The 17924-nt window shown below is 34.8% G+C and overlaps 1 protein-coding gene across 11 annotated transcripts in view; it reads left to right on the top strand.

Moving 5' to 3' along the window:
- The window catches only part of NCOA1 (nuclear receptor coactivator 1), a 232043-nt gene that overhangs the window by 115179 nt on the left and 98940 nt on the right, over positions 1 to 17924 (top strand). For 10 of the 11 annotated variants that reach the window (XM_087437068.1, XM_087437071.1, XM_087437063.1 and 7 more), the window contains one exon: positions 7736 to 7892. The exons of the other annotated variant lie outside the window; for it this stretch is intronic. The gene's annotated coding sequence lies outside the window, so the exon portion shown is untranslated. The remainder of the gene's footprint in view (positions 1 to 7735; positions 7893 to 17924) is intronic. 11 annotated transcript variants of the gene reach the window in all.

Raw genomic sequence — 17924 nt, 5'->3', positions numbered from 1 at the left:
TTAAACTACTTTATATATATCCAGGTGTTGAACAAATAAGTAAAAAAGTGGTAGATAATGGGAGTCAGGTTTCTCATGTCAATATTTGTGCCCTAACAAAGGGCCTGGCTAGATTGCCCTATAGTGAAGGTCACAATCAATAGCCCCATGTACATGATTAGAGCTTTCAATAAACTTTTTTTTTTTTTGTGAGGAAAATCAGCCCTGAGCTAACATCCGTGCTAATCCTCCTCTTTTTGCTGAGGAAGACCGGCTCTGAGCTAACATCTATTGCCAATCCTCCTCCTTTCCCCCCGCCCCACAAAGCCGCAGTAGATAGTTGTGTGTCATAGTTGCACATCCTTCTAGTTGCTGTATGTGGGACGCGGCCTCAGCATGGCCGGAGAAGCGGTGCCTCGGTGTGTGCCCGGGATCTGAACCCGGCTGGCAGTAGCGGAGCGCGCGCACTTAACCACCAAGCCACGGGCCGGCCCTCAATAAACTTTTTATGCTGAACCAACTAAATGCCATTAGGCATCTAAGGAAAGCATCTACCATGAATAACAGAACGAAAATAAGCAAATAGAAAACACAGAACAACTTGGAAAAAACAAACTATGCAGCCAAGAAAATTTTATGTATATGTATATACACACGTATATATACATATCCAGTTGTATATAGATGTATATGCATATATACACATACACACAGATATACATATACCATATGTGTATGTATTAAATACCTGCAGAAAGATGGGATGCTACATCCATAAAGCAAGAACAGGATATTTTAAAAAGCACATTCAGAGAACAAAGAATTCTTATAAATTAAGAATATATAGCAGAAAAGAAAAACTTAATAGACGTATTGGATAATAAATTGAGGAAAAATTTTTAGCAACTAGAGTAAAAAGGTAAAGAAATGATAGAGAGAAGATAAAAGAAAATGAAAAGACAAGTTCTGGAGGGTCAACTTTGTATTATTAGGAGTTCTAAAAAGAGAGAACAGAATAAATGAAAGGAAAGAAAAGAATAAATAGTATAATCCAAGAAAATTTCCCAGAACTAAGACAAAGTACCTATTGAGTCCCTAGCATAATGGATGAAAAGAGACCCACACCAGTTCAAATAATAGGATATCCAAATAGCCAGCTAAGATGCTCAGTCTCCATAATATTCAGGGAAATGCAAATTGAAATGAGATCCCACTTTCATCTAGTAGACTGGTTAAAAAATAAAGTCTGGTGATATCAAGTGTTGAAAAGAATATGGGGAAAATGGTTCTCTCACACACTGCTAGTGGGAGTGTGAAACAGTCATTTTGGCAAGCAATTTGACAAATAGTGAGTAGAATGGAAGATATGCAAATAGTACAACTCAGAAATTCCACTTCTGGATATTACCATTAGAAATTCTTGCACTGTGCATATGGAAATATGAACAATACAAGAACACTCATTGAGGCAGTATTTGTAATAATGAAAATTTATAGACAACTTAGATACTAGAATGGCTAAGATGTGGTATATTCACATATAGGTATGAACGAAACACACATACACACCCCTCAGCAAGGATAGAGCTCCAAAACATAATGCATGAAATCAGCAAAATGCAGAATATGTGTAGTATACAGTTTAAATGTGTATTTTAGAACATAAAACATCAGTGTGTATTGTTTATAGATATATATATGTGTGTGAATCTAAAAATGATTTAAAGAATGAGCAGAATATATATGGTGACTGACAAATAATAATGTACAACTGAAATTGCACAATGTTATAAACTATTATGACCTCAATGAAATAAAAAAAAATAAGCAGAATGGTCTTTACTAAATGCATGGTGATGGTTATCTCTGTCAATGGGAGGGAGAATGAACAGAGTGGGCTATGTGTGAGTGTGGGGACTTTTGATTTATTGGTAATGCTTTATTTCTTAAAAAAGAAAATATTTCAAAAATTTTTACTGTTATTAATTCTGGGTGGTAGATCCATAGATACTTATTTGTTCTATTTCTCTATGTATTTTTAAATCCTGACCCTGCAAATCTCTGCCTAACTCTAAAACAACAAAGGGAGAATGTCTTAAAGATTTCCTTTTTACTCTCTCTCTGTGTTAGGTGCAGTATAGGTACTCTTCTATCCCCTTGCTTCCTCATCTGATTCTTAAAATAGATTGAATTTAAGAAATTAAATTGAATAATTTAATAAATTAAATTAAAGGAATTGAGATGCTGCATTAGCCAGCACTTGTGCCAGAATCCAGCATTGCAAGCAGATAATGAAGACAGAAAGAGCTTACCCATGAGAGGAAAATTGGAACTAGTAATTGGAAGCCTCCAGGCATCCCCAGTAGTCACTGGGTTCTATTAGGAGTTTGTACCATCCATGTCAGATCTCCTATTCTGGATTCCTAGGGGAGAGGTGATACAGAAAGACTTTTGAAACTGAAATCTGAATGGCACAGATAATTACATAATAATTACTGGAGATATACATTTTAAGAATAATAAGCTTATTGATTTCATAATAACAGTCAAACATCAGATCATCAGCACTGCTCTTTTTATCCCTGTTCTTTCATATTCCTCCTGTCTTCTTTGGTTCTCTCTGTGTCACCTATCTCTTGGTTTCCATATTTTTCACTTCTTATTGTCTATGTATCTTTTTTGAATATGGATTTATCTTGTGCTTTTCTGTCTTCATGCAGTCCCTAAGTGACTATGCTCAGCCTCCCCCTCAGCATCGTTCCCATATTCTGTTGCATGGTTGGCCATGAATCCATCAGCACTAGCAAGCTGTTCTCAGACCCTAAATCATTAGCAGGAATCCATCTGGCTTCAGTTAACTGCCTGGGTTTGACAAAGTACCCATAATTTTATAGAAGAGAGTGGCATGATTTGGCAAAGATTGTACCTGCGGGATTCAGAACACAAATGATTTTTGGGAGGTGCTCTTCCTTGGAAGTCAAATAATGACAGAACCTGGATTTGTGGATGACTAGTGAGCAATGCTGTCTTTGCTATAGTCTAATACTACCTACCAATTCTTACCAGGTTTACCTAGGGAAAATTCAAAGATACAGTGCTTCACAGATGAAAGAACACACGAAGTAGTAATCAGGAGGAATCTCATCCTCTAAGAAATGTTTTAGGGCACCAAGTTTATTACAAAGGCAGATAAACGAGGCATATACAGTGAGAACAGTCCAACCAAATATAATGTAAATTGGGCTAACAACTATAAACTCTTTCTTTAATAGTTTTAACTATAAGTCAATATGAAGAGCTAGTTCAAGTTTGAGTTTTTGAAGTATGGGTTTAAGGCAAGGAAGGAAAAAAAGTCTTGAAAATATAAAAAACACGTATGTTTTTAATTTAGAGGGACTATAAGAGGTAAGCACTTTTGGATCCGGGTGACAAGATCATCCAATTTTCTAACATTAAATATTCCACTTTAGTATGGAATTCAAAATTGGGGGAAATCATGATTTAAGAAAAACATAGACTTTATATAAAAAGCAAAAGCCTATAAAACAAGAATTTAAAAAAACCATTACAGGGCCAGCCCCGGTGGCCTAGTGGTTAAGTTTGGCATGCTCTGCTTTGGCGGCCCGGGTTCGGTGTCTGAATGTGGACCTACACCACTCATCTGTCAGTGGCCCTGCTGTGGAGCTGGCTCACATACAAAAAGAGGAAGATTGGCAGTGGATGTTAGCTCAGGGCGAATCTTCCTCAGCTAAGCTTCCTCAGAAAAAAAAGAAAATACATTACAAATATATTGTAAAACAAAACAAAAATATATTTGTGTTATTGATAGTAAAATGCACTAGACATGCATAAAGTAAAACACTAAGTTTATTTTTGAATATATGAATTCATTTTGGGGAGAATTGACTTCATAACACTGTTGAGTCTTTGAACCCATGAACATAGTCAATCACTTTATTTTTTTGGTCTTATTTAGTTTTAGCAATGTTTAATAATTTTAAGTGTATAGATTTTGCTTATCTTTTGTTAAATTAATTCCTAAGTATTTTATGTTGATGCTATTATAAATAAAATTATATTTTATTTTCCAGTTGTTTCCTGTGGTTGTATAGAAACACAATTGATGTTTGTATACTCACCTAGTATCCTACAACTTTGCCAAATCAGTTATTAATTCTACTGGTTGCTTTTCAGATTATTTAGAATTATATACCAAAAAATCACGTTTTAAATGAATAAAGAGTTTTCATTCTTTCTTTCTAACTTCCTTTTATTTCTTTTTCTTGACTGACTGCCCTGAGTAGGACCTTTAGTACATCTTTTACAATAATGAATAGAAGTGGTTAGAGTGGGCATTGTTGCCTTTTTCACAACATTAGGAAAGCTCCCAATATTTCACTGTTACATAAAATATTGGCTGTAGATTTTTCATTGATCCTCCTTATCAGATTGAAGTTACCTTTAATTCTTAGCTTGCTGAGAATTTTATTGTGAGTAGGTGCTGAATTTTGTCAGATGCTTTTTCTGTGTCTATTGAGATGTTTATATGCTTTTTATTCTTTTAATATGATAAATTACATTAATTGATATTTGAATTTTAAACCACCTTATGTTCCTTGGGCAAACCACACTTGATCATGGAGTATTATCCTTCTTATATATTGCTGGATTCAATTTGCTATTTTGCATCTGTATTCATATGGCTGGTTTTCTTTTACAGTAATATTTGTCAAGTTTTGGTGTTAGGGTTTTGCTTGCCTAATCAAATAAGTTGGGGAGTATCTCTCTTCTGTTTTCTGGAAAGTGTGAAAGATTGTTACTATTACTTCCTTAAATGTTTGATTGAACTCACCATTGAAGCCATCTGGGCCTTGAGTTTTGTTTGTTTTGTTATGTTTTTAATTACAAAAGTTTTTTTTAGTAAATAACATTCTATTTATTTTTGTGGTTGTTTTAGCAATTTGAGTTTTCCAAAGGATTTTTCATTTTATGTCAGTTATTGAATTGATTTGCATTGTATGGTTTAGAACATAATATTTATGGAATCTGAAATAATATCTCTCCTTTTTTTCTGATATTTGTAATTTGTATTGTCTTTCATTTTTTTTTATCAGTCTTGCTAAATTATTAACAATTTTTTTTATCTTTTCAAAAAAGCAACTTTGGTTTTAATTTTTTTCAATTGTCCAGTCTTCACATTGGGTGTTGTTTTGACTTCAAGTTTACTCACTTGTTTTTCTGCCATCTCAAATCTACTATTAAGCCTATCCAGTGAATTAAAAATTTTGATATTGAACTATCTAGCGCTTGAATTTCCATTTATTCCTTTTTTATAGTTTCCATTTGCTGCCAGTATTTGTCATCTGTCTACTCATTATAGCATCTTGAACATATTTATAATAACTACTTTCTCATCCTTGTCAGTTATTTCCAACATCTAGATCATCTTGTGGTAGGTTTGTGTTGACCACTTTTTCTCCTAATTTTGAGTTACAGTTCCTAGATTCTATGCATGTTTAGTAATTGTTTATTGTATGCTGAATATTGTAGATGATAATATGGATGATATCGTGGATATCTTTTTCTGAAGAGTATTGATTTTTGTTGTAGTAGACAGCTAAATTACTGACTAGAAAATATACAGTTCCATATAACCCAGCAATTGCATTTCTGGGTATTTATCCTAGATAAGTCAAAACTTAGGTTAACACAAAAACCTGTACACAAATATTCACAGCAGCATTATTCATAATAGCTCAAAACTGAAAACAACTCAAATGTACTTCAACGAATGAACAGTGAAAAAAAGAACCGTAGTGCCTCCATACCATGGAGCAATAAAAAGGAACGAACTATTGATATACACAACAAATTGGATGGCTCTCAAGGGCATTACGCTGAGTAAAAAAAACCCAATCCAAAATGTTTCCATCCTATTTGATTCATTTATATAACATTCTCAAAGTGACAAAATTATAGAAAGAGAGAACAGATAAGTGGTTGACAGGAGTTAAGGAAAGGGGAGGAGGGTGTGATTATAAACAGCAAAAGACAGTCTCAGTTGTAGAGTTATAAACAAAGATATACCAAAAAACAAGTGCATGAAAAAACTGGCAAAATTCAAGTAAGGTCTGTAGTCTAGATAATTGTATTGGGCCAGTTTCTTGGGTTTTGTAATATACTGTAGCTATATAAGATGTCACCATTGGGGGTAGGTGAGTGGTGCATTCATGGAATCTCTCTGTACTGCTTTCACAAGTTCTTGTGAGGTTGTGAGGCTATAATTATTTCAAAATAAAAAGTAAAAAAAAAAAAATACCAGCTGATCATCTTGAAATTGGAGGCTTGGTTTTTATAATTTGCCACATCAGATGTGTTTTAGTTTTGCACTTAGACTTAGGAGAATCCTTAGTCCTGGGATATAGTCTTTACTCCTGAGATGTGGCCCTTCTGTGGTTTCTATGGGAAGCCTTTTGTGTTCACCAAGCCTTTTTAAAGATTTTATTTATTTATTTTTCCCCCCAAAGCCCCAGTAGATAGTTGTGTGTCACAGCTGCACATCCTTCTAGTTGCTGTATGTGGGACGCGGCCTCAGCATGGCCAGAGAAGCAGCACGTCGGTGCGAGCCCGGGATCCGAACCCGGGTCGCCAGCAGTGGAGCGCGCTCACTTAACCACCAAGCCACGGGGCCGGCCCTCACCAAGCCTTTTTAACTTGGCAGGATTCAAAATCCAAGCTGTGTCTCCTCTGTGGTAGGCAGTAACTGAAATCTCTGTTCAGCTTTTCCATCTTCCTTCCAGCTGTTGCCTTCTGTTGGACTACTTGGAGTCTCCCTGTGCGTGAGCAGTTCAGGGATCAGCCAAGGATTTGAGGAACATTTGTATACAGATTGGAGCCCCCGTGCCCTCTTTACTGTACTGCCCTTCTTTCCATGATTTTCTCCTCCTGTTATCTAGCTTTCTCTCAGCTCTGAACTACATTCTCTAATGCCTCAAGAGACTGGTTTTCTCTTTTAGGTCTAGCTTCCCACTACTTAAGGGACGTACTGGAAAGAGTTGTCTTAAGGGAAAGTCTTATAAGTATATATCTCATCCATTGTGGTTCCTTCTTTCAATGATCAAATCCCCTACATTTTTGCCTGCTTTTGGTCACTTTTAATGTCTTTGAACAGTTATTTTTTGTATTTTGTCCAGAGTTAATAATTGTTATCTGTGGGCAGGTTAATCTATTACAAGATAGTCCGTCATTACTGGAACCAGAGCTCAACAAATTTTATTTTTAAGTATTATGAATATAAAATGTTTGTAAACTTTTTCAATAAAACATTTGAAAGTAAAATATCATAGTAACTTTAATACATAGTGAGGCATATTACATAATCAAGGAAAGAATTAAATGTAAACTGAAAACATGAAAAATCAGAATTTATAAGTAGAAAGGATAAATATACATATGCAGCCAGAAACAATTTTTAAAAGACATATAAATGGGTCTTTCAGAAGATTAAGGGCAGAATATAATTATGTACTACCTAAGCAGCAGTCTTAAATAGGAATACATGCTTACTCACCAAAAAGGACTTCAGCTGTAAAATCAGATCTTCGTCCATTGTCTTTTGGAAATATTTTTTCATTTGGCCTTAAAAGTTGCGTTTTCTTTCTTTACTTAGCATTTTTAACCTTTATCAATTTCTTAGAGAATAAAATGACAATCTAACTTCCCTTCTGCTTTTATTTTTTCTTCTCCTTTGTTTTAGTTGTTTGCCTAATTGGCCTTAAATGAGGTGAGAGTGAAGAGACTAGAGCCACCTCTGGAAAACATCGTTGCCCCATTCCCTTGGAAGCTACCCTCCGGAGCACTAGATTTGACCATATCTGTTTTGAGGACTCATTATGAACAAAGAAGTCTCCCAGGTAGGAATGTAGCTCAGTTTTTAAAGATCTTTGTCTCTACAAAAGCATGGAGGGAAGATGATTACCTGTTGACTCTTATTGTTTATGGAAATATGTGTTTGATCTCAGAAGCTTCAAGGTTATTATAAAACAAGTGCTGATATTCCTAAATGAAAATGTTAGAAAAGTTCTAGATTATGCTTTATAAACTGCTTTAATGCACATTGAAATTAATATGGCTTTAGATTGATATCTTACAATGAGACCCTCAGGTCTTTACTGAATTGACAGTGGAAGCAGAAAAACTATACTGAATCATCCCCAGATTTGGTCCATATAATTGTAACATATATCCAGTCATTAATTCTATATGTATGTAGTGTCCATTTTGTACATTTGGGCTTTTTACATTGTTGCTGTTTCCTAAGAGTTTGTGAGCTAACATGACAACGGTCATAGCAGCCTATAGCTAGAAAAAGAAACATCCCTATGCTAAGATGGTAGATAAAAGTTGAAGAGTAATTAGAAACTGGTAAATCAGTAAGGGAAAGACTTCCAGCAGGAATTTTTTTTTTATTGAGGTCATTATGGTTTATAACTGTGAAATTTCAGGTGTACATTATTATTTATCGGTTTCTGTATAGACTGCATCGTGCTCACCACCAATAGTCCAATTTTTATCCATCACCATATATATGTGCCCCTTTACCCCTTTCACCCACCCCCCCAACCCCCTTCCCCTCTGGTAACCACTAATCTGTTCTCTTTGTCCATGTATTTATCTTCCACATATAGGTGAAATCATGCGGTGTTTGCCTTTCTCTGTTGGCTTATTTTGCTTAACATAATACCCGCAAGGTCCATCCACGTTGTTACAAATGGGACGATTTTGTCTTTTTTATGTATTGTATATATATACCACATCTTCTTTATCCATTCATCTGTTGATGGGCACTTGGATTGCTTCCACGTCTTGGCTATTGTGAATAATGCTGCAGTAAACGTAGGGGTGCGTAAGTCTCTTTGAATTGTTGATTTCAAGTTCTTTGGATAAATACCCAGTAGTGGGATAGCTGGGTCATATGGTATCTCTATTTTTAATTTTTTGAGAAATCTCCATACTGTTTTTCATAGTGGCTGCACCAGTTTGCATTCCCACCAGCAGTGTGTGAGGGTTCTCTTTTAGCCACATCCTCTCCAACATTTGTTATTTATTATCTTGGTAATTATAGCCATTCTAACAGGTGTAAGTCGATATCAGGAAATTTTTTAAATTAATAGACTTTTTAATTGAATTATAACACGTATAGATAAAAATCACAAATCTTAAGTGTATAACTCTTGAGTTATCATGTATGTACTCAACATATTTGTGTAAACAGTATCTAGATTAAGAAATAGAACAATATCAGCGTCCCAGAAACCCCTTGCATCCGTCTGCCCCAGCTGCACACCCACCCACTTTTAAAGGAGGAGATGGTTGTCACCATGGAAAGTGACAGCTGTCAACTTGGAGGGTGGAGTATAACAATCACAGAACTTAAAGGCAGTTAAATTTAGTTGGCTCACAAGCAATGTGTATGTTTGGAATAAACAGTGAATTTGGGAGATGGAGGGAAGACAGTCAGTTGGTGGAGAGTAAGGACTGGAGGTGCAAAATGATTTGAAAAGATATTCATTAATATCTTTTGATAATATCAATATTAATCTTACTACCTCTCTTAAAAATCTCATTGGTTTCTAGAACAAACACACACCAGATTTCTGGCTTTTGTTAACTTAGTGATGCATTGTATTTCTTAACTTAAGTTTTCTGTTACTTGAAATCAGACTGTTGGTTCTCAATAAGAAGAGATAAATGAGTTAATAAGCATTGTGATTAATAAAAACAGTTTTGTAGAGTAAGATGTATTATAATTAAGAGGAATTTTAATCATGTAGGAGAGCCCTCTCTTTAAGAGTTTTCAGGAAGGGAATGTTAGTACCTTGACTTTATGAAAGAGAAAGGGAAAGAAAATGGAATAACCTAGTGATTAAACTCTGGCTTGGGTGTGTTTTTGTTTTTTTTTTTAACTCATTGTTCAGTGAATGACTCTGAGAAAGTCAAATTTTCTTCATTTCACAATGAAAATTTTTATGTTTTCTATTTCCCTTTAACACTTATTAAAAACAATAGTTACAAGATTGGTATACTGAACATCTGTATGTCCATTGCCCAGTTTCATCAATTATATTTTGTTACATTTGCTTTATCTCTCTCTGTATTAACTACTAATTCTCCCTCTCCTCCTCCTTTGCCACCATTATGATGATGATGATAATGATGATGGTGTATCATTTGAGAGTAAGTTATAGACATTTATGACCCTTACCTCCTAAATATTCAGTATATATCTCCTATTTAAGCACAATATAATAGTCAAATTCAAGAAACAACATTTTCATTGTTATTAACTTATATATAGTCCATATTAAAATTTCATCAGCTGTCTAATCCAAAATCTTACATTGCATAGTTGTCACATCTCTTTGGTTCCTTTAACCTAAAATTGTTTACCTTTTCTTTGTCATCCATGATATTGACATTTTGGAAGAGTCCAGCTGTTTTGTACAGTGGCACTCATTTTGAGCCTGTCTGTTTTCCATCTATATTTGTTTCTAAAGAGACTATCATATGAGACTTTGGAGATTCATAGATTTGTTACTGAGAACCTTATCTGTTAGAACAAAGCCTAGAAAGATTTTTTTTAGGAGAAAGTATGTTAAAACATGGTAGGAGCCCCAAATTCCATAAAGTAGATTCCTAAAGATGATTTAAATGTTATTGAAAGAAATTTTATATATGTGTGCATATGTGTGTGTATATATATATATAATCTTAGAATCCAAGACTTTTAAATTTTTGAACAAAAATTGGGTTTTGTAAAGGCAGAACTTTTGATTTTGAAGGAATAACACGTTTACCTTTTAAGGTGAATCACATCTAGAAAATAATTGGTTTTATATTATAATGATCATAGAAGATAAGTCAGGATTAGGTATATGATCAGTTTTATTTATTTCCATGTGATGTTTGGACTAAGAATTGAAAAGATTCTCTCTTCATGTGTTTGAGAACCTTGTAAATACCACCCAGGATTTTTAGATGTGGTATAATTTAAAGTCAGCTTTTTTGGGAAGACTCTAATGAAGAAGCATTTTAGTGTAGCGGCAAAAGCAAAAAATTTGGGACTGTATTGTTGGCTTTTCTATTTATCGGTTATGTGACTGTAAGTTAGTTACATCAGTTAAAACACAGCCAGATTCTGGAACCAGGTTACCTAAAATGATTTCTATCTCTGCCACATATGATGTTTGGCAGATTAAGTAATCTTTCCATGCCTCAGTTTTCCCTTCTCTAAAATGGATTATAATGGTACCTACCTCATATTTTATGACTGAATAAATTAATAAGGTTTATGAGTAAATAATGTAAGTTAAGTGCTTAAAACTCTGATTGGCACATAGTAAATCCTATATAAGTGTTAGTCGTTATGTCATTGTCATCATCATCATCATCAGACCATAGTTTCTTTATTAGTAAGATAAAACCGTTGAGCTCAATCAGTGATTCTGTGAAGTGGAGGTAATAATAATACACACTTCATAGGGCAGTTGTGAGGAATAAATGAGTTAATGCATATAAACACAATATATATTATTATATTGTCATATCCTTTAATTAATTGCATATTAATGGGCCTACATATTTTTGTGAACCTTTTTGTTATTTTGTTCCTCTCAAATTCTTTTTTACTACTGACTTTATGTTGCTAAAATGGGAACAGGCAGAATAGGCATTTCATATATTCTAATTGGGAAGCCCTACACTAGATGACAATTGCTGGGGACCCTCTTATTCTGAAATTTTATAAATCTGCATCTCCAGTTTAAAGTTTATAGGCATTATTTTCATAGTTATTATTCTGTTGAGAACATTGGAAAGTGAAATTTGAGTTTCATTTGTTTAGAGTTAGTCTTTAGTTGGGCATTGTACTGGAAAGGATATAACTAGATAAATTAGTATTAGCATTGAGGAGATATTGATGCTGTTTAACCAGCTATTCACCTGAAATGCTTAGGGATTTTTTTTTTTTTCATTTTTCAATGGATACCAATAAAGTTTTTTTTCCAAATATTAATGAATCAAGTGAGATGACTTAGGTTTTAAGCTGGGCTTTAAAAAATGCATATCTTTTCTGTAAATTTGGGCAATGGAGATTGTATGTAGATTTATATTGTGATTTTATTCATGCCTGTTCCCCTTTAGTTGGGGAGATAACCCTGAAATTATCTAGAGGTTTACCTGACTTGATCATTTTCTGGTGCCCTCAGAATACAATTCCATTGTTTTGGCAAATTATTTTGACTCATGCAGCTCTATTACTTTAGTACTTCTGTGACCTTATAACATTAAAGATCAGATTTCAGTATATTTATTTTTCTTTTATTAGTTTATATATGTGCATTTAACCATACTATATTCTGAAATGAGTTTCTAAAATTCAGTTTGAGGGAAATTGAACAGCTTCTGATCAGGAGCTTAATTCTTTATTTTAGATATTGGAATCATTTTATGTAACAAATGTGGTTATTTGATTTTGGATAGTCATCTGTGGATTATCTATGTCTAATGCTGATCTTCATTCTCTTCTGGCCCCAGCTTCTAGCTGTTTTTCTGCTCCTCAGATCTGAATCTGTGAAAAGAGGGTGGAGTTGGTGGAACGAGACAGACATTGAAATTTTCCTCACTTAATTTTGTCCCTATGATCATCATTTTCTTAAGGCTGTTACTGCTTTGCTACACTGTTATAAACTATTCTCCTGTGCACATGCAAGTAAATATCAAATACATATTTTTTTGTTTACACAAAGATAGCTGTTAGGAAAACTGATTTTAATCTTTTTAAGGAATACCAACATATTTTTCACAAGTTAGAACAATGCAGAACTGATTTTTGGAAGACATGTACAGTATATCTATAGTTACCCAGTGTCGTTTTAAGATAACTAGAATCATCTAGTTTCATAGATTTAGAAGGAAATGTTGAGGGTATTTTTCCCAAATGGTTTTAATAAGATAGCTGCCACAAATATGTATTGTATATGCTAACTCTTTTTCCTCAATCACAAATTCATACACTAGGAGTATTTTAGCAAGGCAAATGCATATATGTTTATTTTTTATTTATTTATTTTTTTTTAAATGTTGTCTCTCTCTCTTTTTTTTAAATTTTTATTTATTTATTTATTTTTTTCCCCCAAAGCCCCAGTAGATAGTTGTATGTTATAGTTGCACAGCCTTTTAGTTGCTGTATGTGGGATGCGGCCTCAGCATGGCCAGAGAAGCGGTGCATCAGTGCGCTCCTGGGATCTGAACCCGCGCCGCCAGCAGCGGAGCATGTGCACTTAACCGCTAAGCCACGGGGCCGGCTCTATTTTTTATCTTAATTAAATTTTTAAAAAAGTCAATGTGAGGAATTTAAAATATTGGGTTTTAAAACTAATTTGGTTTTCCTCTTTTTTCTATATATTTAATAGAAAAAAAATAAAGTTTTATACTTTTTCCAAACTTGTTCTTTCTGTTTAAAAAAAAATACTTCAAAGAAAGAAAGCATTATCTCTTAATTTGTAGAATAAACTTTTAGTGGTAAACATAAATTTATTAAAAATATTGTTTTAAATATTACATACTTTTAGAAGTTACAAGTCATAGATAATGTCTTTATTAATAGCGTAATAAATTTGAAAGACTTTGCATAAGATGTTCTTTTACAAAAAAACACTTTAAGAAAAATCTGATATTTATAGAATCAATGAAATAAGATAAAACGATGTCTTTATTTTAAAGAACTCATTGCTTTGAATCCATCTCTTTGCCTTTGCTTTTTTTGTGTGTGTGTGTGGTGAGGAAAGTTAGCTCTGAGCTAACATCTGCTGCCAATCCTCCTCTTTGGGCTGAGGAAGATTGACCCTGGGCTAACATCCGTGCCCATCTTCCTCTACTTTATATGTGGGACGCCTGCCTCAGCATGGCTTGATAAGCTGTGCATAGGTCTGTGCCCAGGATCTGAACCTACGAACCCCGGGCCGCCGAAGCAGAGTGTGTGAACTTAACTACTACGCCACTGGACTGGCCCACCTTTGCTTTTTTATTCCTGGCCATAATGGTTAGGATATTGGCTGATCATTTACGGCAGAGGCTTGTGGGGGCAGGGGCTCTTCCTCGGGCCAGGGATAACCACCATCTGAGTTTTGGTCCCTGGCTTTGTGGATTCAGAGAGAATTTTTGTTTCCAGACATTTAAGGAAATCTTTGTTCAGTCATTAGCTTCAAAATATCTGGTATTTAACAAAAAACTGGGAGGCGTGCAGAGAAGCAAGAAAGTATGGCTCATACACAGGGAAAATAGCAATTAATAGAACCTGTTTTTAAGGGAAGCCAGATGTTGTACTTTTCAAACAAAGAAGAAAAAGTAGGTAAGTTGGATTTCATCAAAATTTAAAACTATTGTTTATCCAAAAACACTATAAAGTGAAAAGGTAACCCACAGAATGGGAGAAGATATTTGTAAATCATGTATCACATAGGGTTCTAGTATCTGAATATAGTAAAGAACTCTTATGACTCAACAATAAAAAGACTACTCAATTAAAAAAATGGGCAAATGGGCCAGCCCAGTGGCTTAGTGGTTAAGTTCACATGTACTCCTCTTCGGTGGCCCAAGGTTTGGGGTTTCAGATCCCAGGCACAGACCAATGCACTGCTTATCAAGCCATGCTGTGGTGACATCCCGCCTGCAAAATGGAGAAAGATTGGCGCAGATGTTAGCTCAGGGACCATCTTCCTCAAGCAAAAAGAGGAAGATTGGCAACAGATGTTAGCTCAGCGATGATCTTCCTCACCACAAAAAAAAAAAAAAGGGTAAAGGACTTGAATAGACATTTCTCCAAAGAAGGTATACAAATGGCCAATAAGCACATGAGCTGATGCTCTGTGTTATTAGTGATGAGGGCTATGTAAATCAAAACCATAATGAGATACCATTTCACACCCACTAGGATGGCTATAATTAAAATTACAAAACAGAAAATAACAATTATTGGTGAGGAGGTAGAGAAACTGGAAAACTTGTATGTTCCTGATGAGAATTTAAGATGGTATACAGCCACTGTGGAAGACAGTTTGGCAGTTCCTCAAAAAGTTAAAGAGAGTTACAGTAAGACCCAGTAGTTCAACTTGTAGGTGTTTACCCAAGAAAAATGAAAACATATTCACACAAAAATTTGCATATAAATGTCCATGGCAGCATTATTGATAAATAACCCCCAAAAAAGGGAAAACCTAAGTGGCCATCAATTGATGAATGGATAAAGAAAATGTGATAGATCTGACCCATGGAAAATTATTCAACCGTAAAAAGGGCAATGAAAATCCTCAAGTCCCTATTCTTTCTTATCACATGAGAGAGATTTCAATTGTCATTGAAATGAAAAGACAAAATTGAAAGCTTCTTTTAGAGAACCCTAGGTGTCTGAGGACTCCAGTTTGAGAAACATTTCTTTATGATGGCTCTCAGAGTCTTCTCTCATCGTATCTATGCCTCTCTGTGCTAGTTGCCTGGTAAACATTTTAAAGTATATTATTAGAGTTGTTTAACTAATGGTTACTGATTTTTCAAATTATGCAGTGCTCAGCTAAATCTGGGAGACGAATGACAAATTTCTTATGTAGAAATTTCTGACTCAACTGAAATATAAAGCCCTGACCTATTTCTTCAGCCCCACCTATTTGATTTAGTCTGATCGTTTTGAATAGAGATAGGTATGGTTCCTAGTTCCTAAAACTGCTCTCTAGAGATTACTTGAGATTGTTTGGGTATAATTGAGCAACTCTTTTTAAATCAACAAGGTACTTTTACTTAGAAACCTTACCTCTTTTTCAAAGCTGATATGCAAATTGGTTTCCTGAAACAAGCATTTCTTTTCTTAATGAACCTTATTTACATACCCTTACTGCCAAATATAAAGCCATTCCACAAATAGAACAGCTATAATAGTTTTCACTCATCAGAGGTTTTGCATTCCACTATCTGTTTATTGTGTTTTGTAAATAGAAAGGAGTTAATACCAGAATCATATCATCAGCAAATTGTTGGTGACTCTGTCATAGCTTCTTGACTCTTGGCTCTTATTTTGGTAGGCCAAACTCTGTCTGGCTGCTGTTGAATTGTTGTCTGATGCCTCCTCAGCCCCAGAATCTCAGATAAATTTAGCAGATGTCAATCTCTAGCCAGTAGTCTGAGGGTAGCACAGTATGGGGAGTCTCCTTTTTTTTTTTTTTAAAGATCTTATTTATTTATTTTTCCCCCAAAAGTCCCAGTAGATAGTTGTTTGTCATAGCTGCACATCCTTCTAGTTGCTGTATGTGGGACACGGCCTCAGCGTGGCCGGAGGAGTGGTGCGTCGGTGCACACCTGGGATCCGAACCCGGGCCACCAGCAGCGGAGCGCGCGCACTTAACCACTAAGCCACGGGGCCGGCCCGGGGGATCTCCTTTTAAATCCAGATTTATTTCTTGCTTAAAGTTATCCAATCTGGGGCCGGCCCCGTGGATATTTAAATTACATATATACAATCTATATATAAACAGATTATATGTGTTCTATAAATTTTAAATATCCTTTAAAATTTTTAAATGTCATCATTAGTAAAATAAATCCTTTTTAACTCATCACCTATTTTAGCTTCTATATCTTTTAGGCATTATGTTAGATATTGGCTATACAGTAAAAAGATCTGGTAACTAGCTTTGAGTTAACTGTCTAGAAGGGGAGACAAACGAGAATTATACTTTATAGCATATTATAAAAAGAAATATGTGCCCTGGAGTATTTTGAGAGTCAGTGGAATTCAGATGGGTAAGTTCTCAGATGGGTATAACCTAATGTCTCTGGAGGCAGAGAAGATGGCCAGCTAAGGAAACAAGAAGTGACCCCTCAGCATGAAGTGGGAGTTAGCTAACTCTTTTCTTTTGGATTTTAGCAAACTCTGAATTCTTACCTTTCATTTTCTCCCCTGTTCATCATTTCCCTCTGTCTTTTATTTCTACTTTTGTTGAAAAAAGTTTAGAGTTGATGCTTCTTCATTATTATAAATGTATTGCATAATTTCATTTTTTGTATTAATAAATTTAAAAATATTTACATTTATTTCTATGTGAAAATAAAATTAAGTGGCTTCTTTACTTCTGTGGTATTCGGTCAACCTCATTTATGCTTCTGTGAATCTCCATAGGAAAAGAAGGTAGCAGTCTTATTTATTACAGTAATATATCACTTAGCTGATTATTCTTGTTTTGTGTTTGGGTTTCCTAACGGATGCTAAGAAAACCATTGTCGGATCTTTCAGCATCTTTTTTATTATGGTGGTAGTTGTTGCAAGTCTGGTATATTTGCCTTTGCATTGAGGTTGTCCACCTTAAATTGTAATTATTTTCTTTATCATAGGTCCTTCCTCTTTCCCCCAGAAGAGGTTTAACAAATGTTTTTTTTATGATGACATTAATCCATAATGCAGCTCATCTCATTTATTTATCATTAATAGAAATCTGGAACTTAAAGTTCATCATGTTTTATACATGTTGAGTTTGAGGTGACAGGGGGATATCCAAATGGAAAAGTCCATTTAGCAGTTGGAAACTTAAATACCAAATTACTGAGATGAGAAAGATTATACTTATCCCTCATAGAAGAAGTCAGAGAATGAAAATCAGATCTTCTTCTTCTTTTTTTTTTTTTTATGAGGAAGATTAGTCCTGAGCTAATATCCGTTGCCAGTCTTCCTCTTTTTGCTGAGGAAGATTGGCCCTGGGCTAACACCCATGCCCATCTTCCTCTGCTTTATCTGGGACGCTGCCACAGCATGGCCTGACAAGCGGTATGTTGGTCCATGCTCGGGATCTGAACATGCGAACTCCAGGCTGCTGAAGCAGAGTGTGCGAACTTAACCACTA

This window comes from Ceratotherium simum, chromosome 11 (assembly GCF_057802395.1).
Source record: "Ceratotherium simum simum isolate JZ-2026a chromosome 11, ASM5780239v1, whole genome shotgun sequence".
In the NCBI taxonomy this organism is placed as follows: Eukaryota; Metazoa; Chordata; class Mammalia; order Perissodactyla; family Rhinocerotidae; genus Ceratotherium; species Ceratotherium simum.
This window is presented reverse-complemented; position numbering and strand designations above follow the sequence as displayed.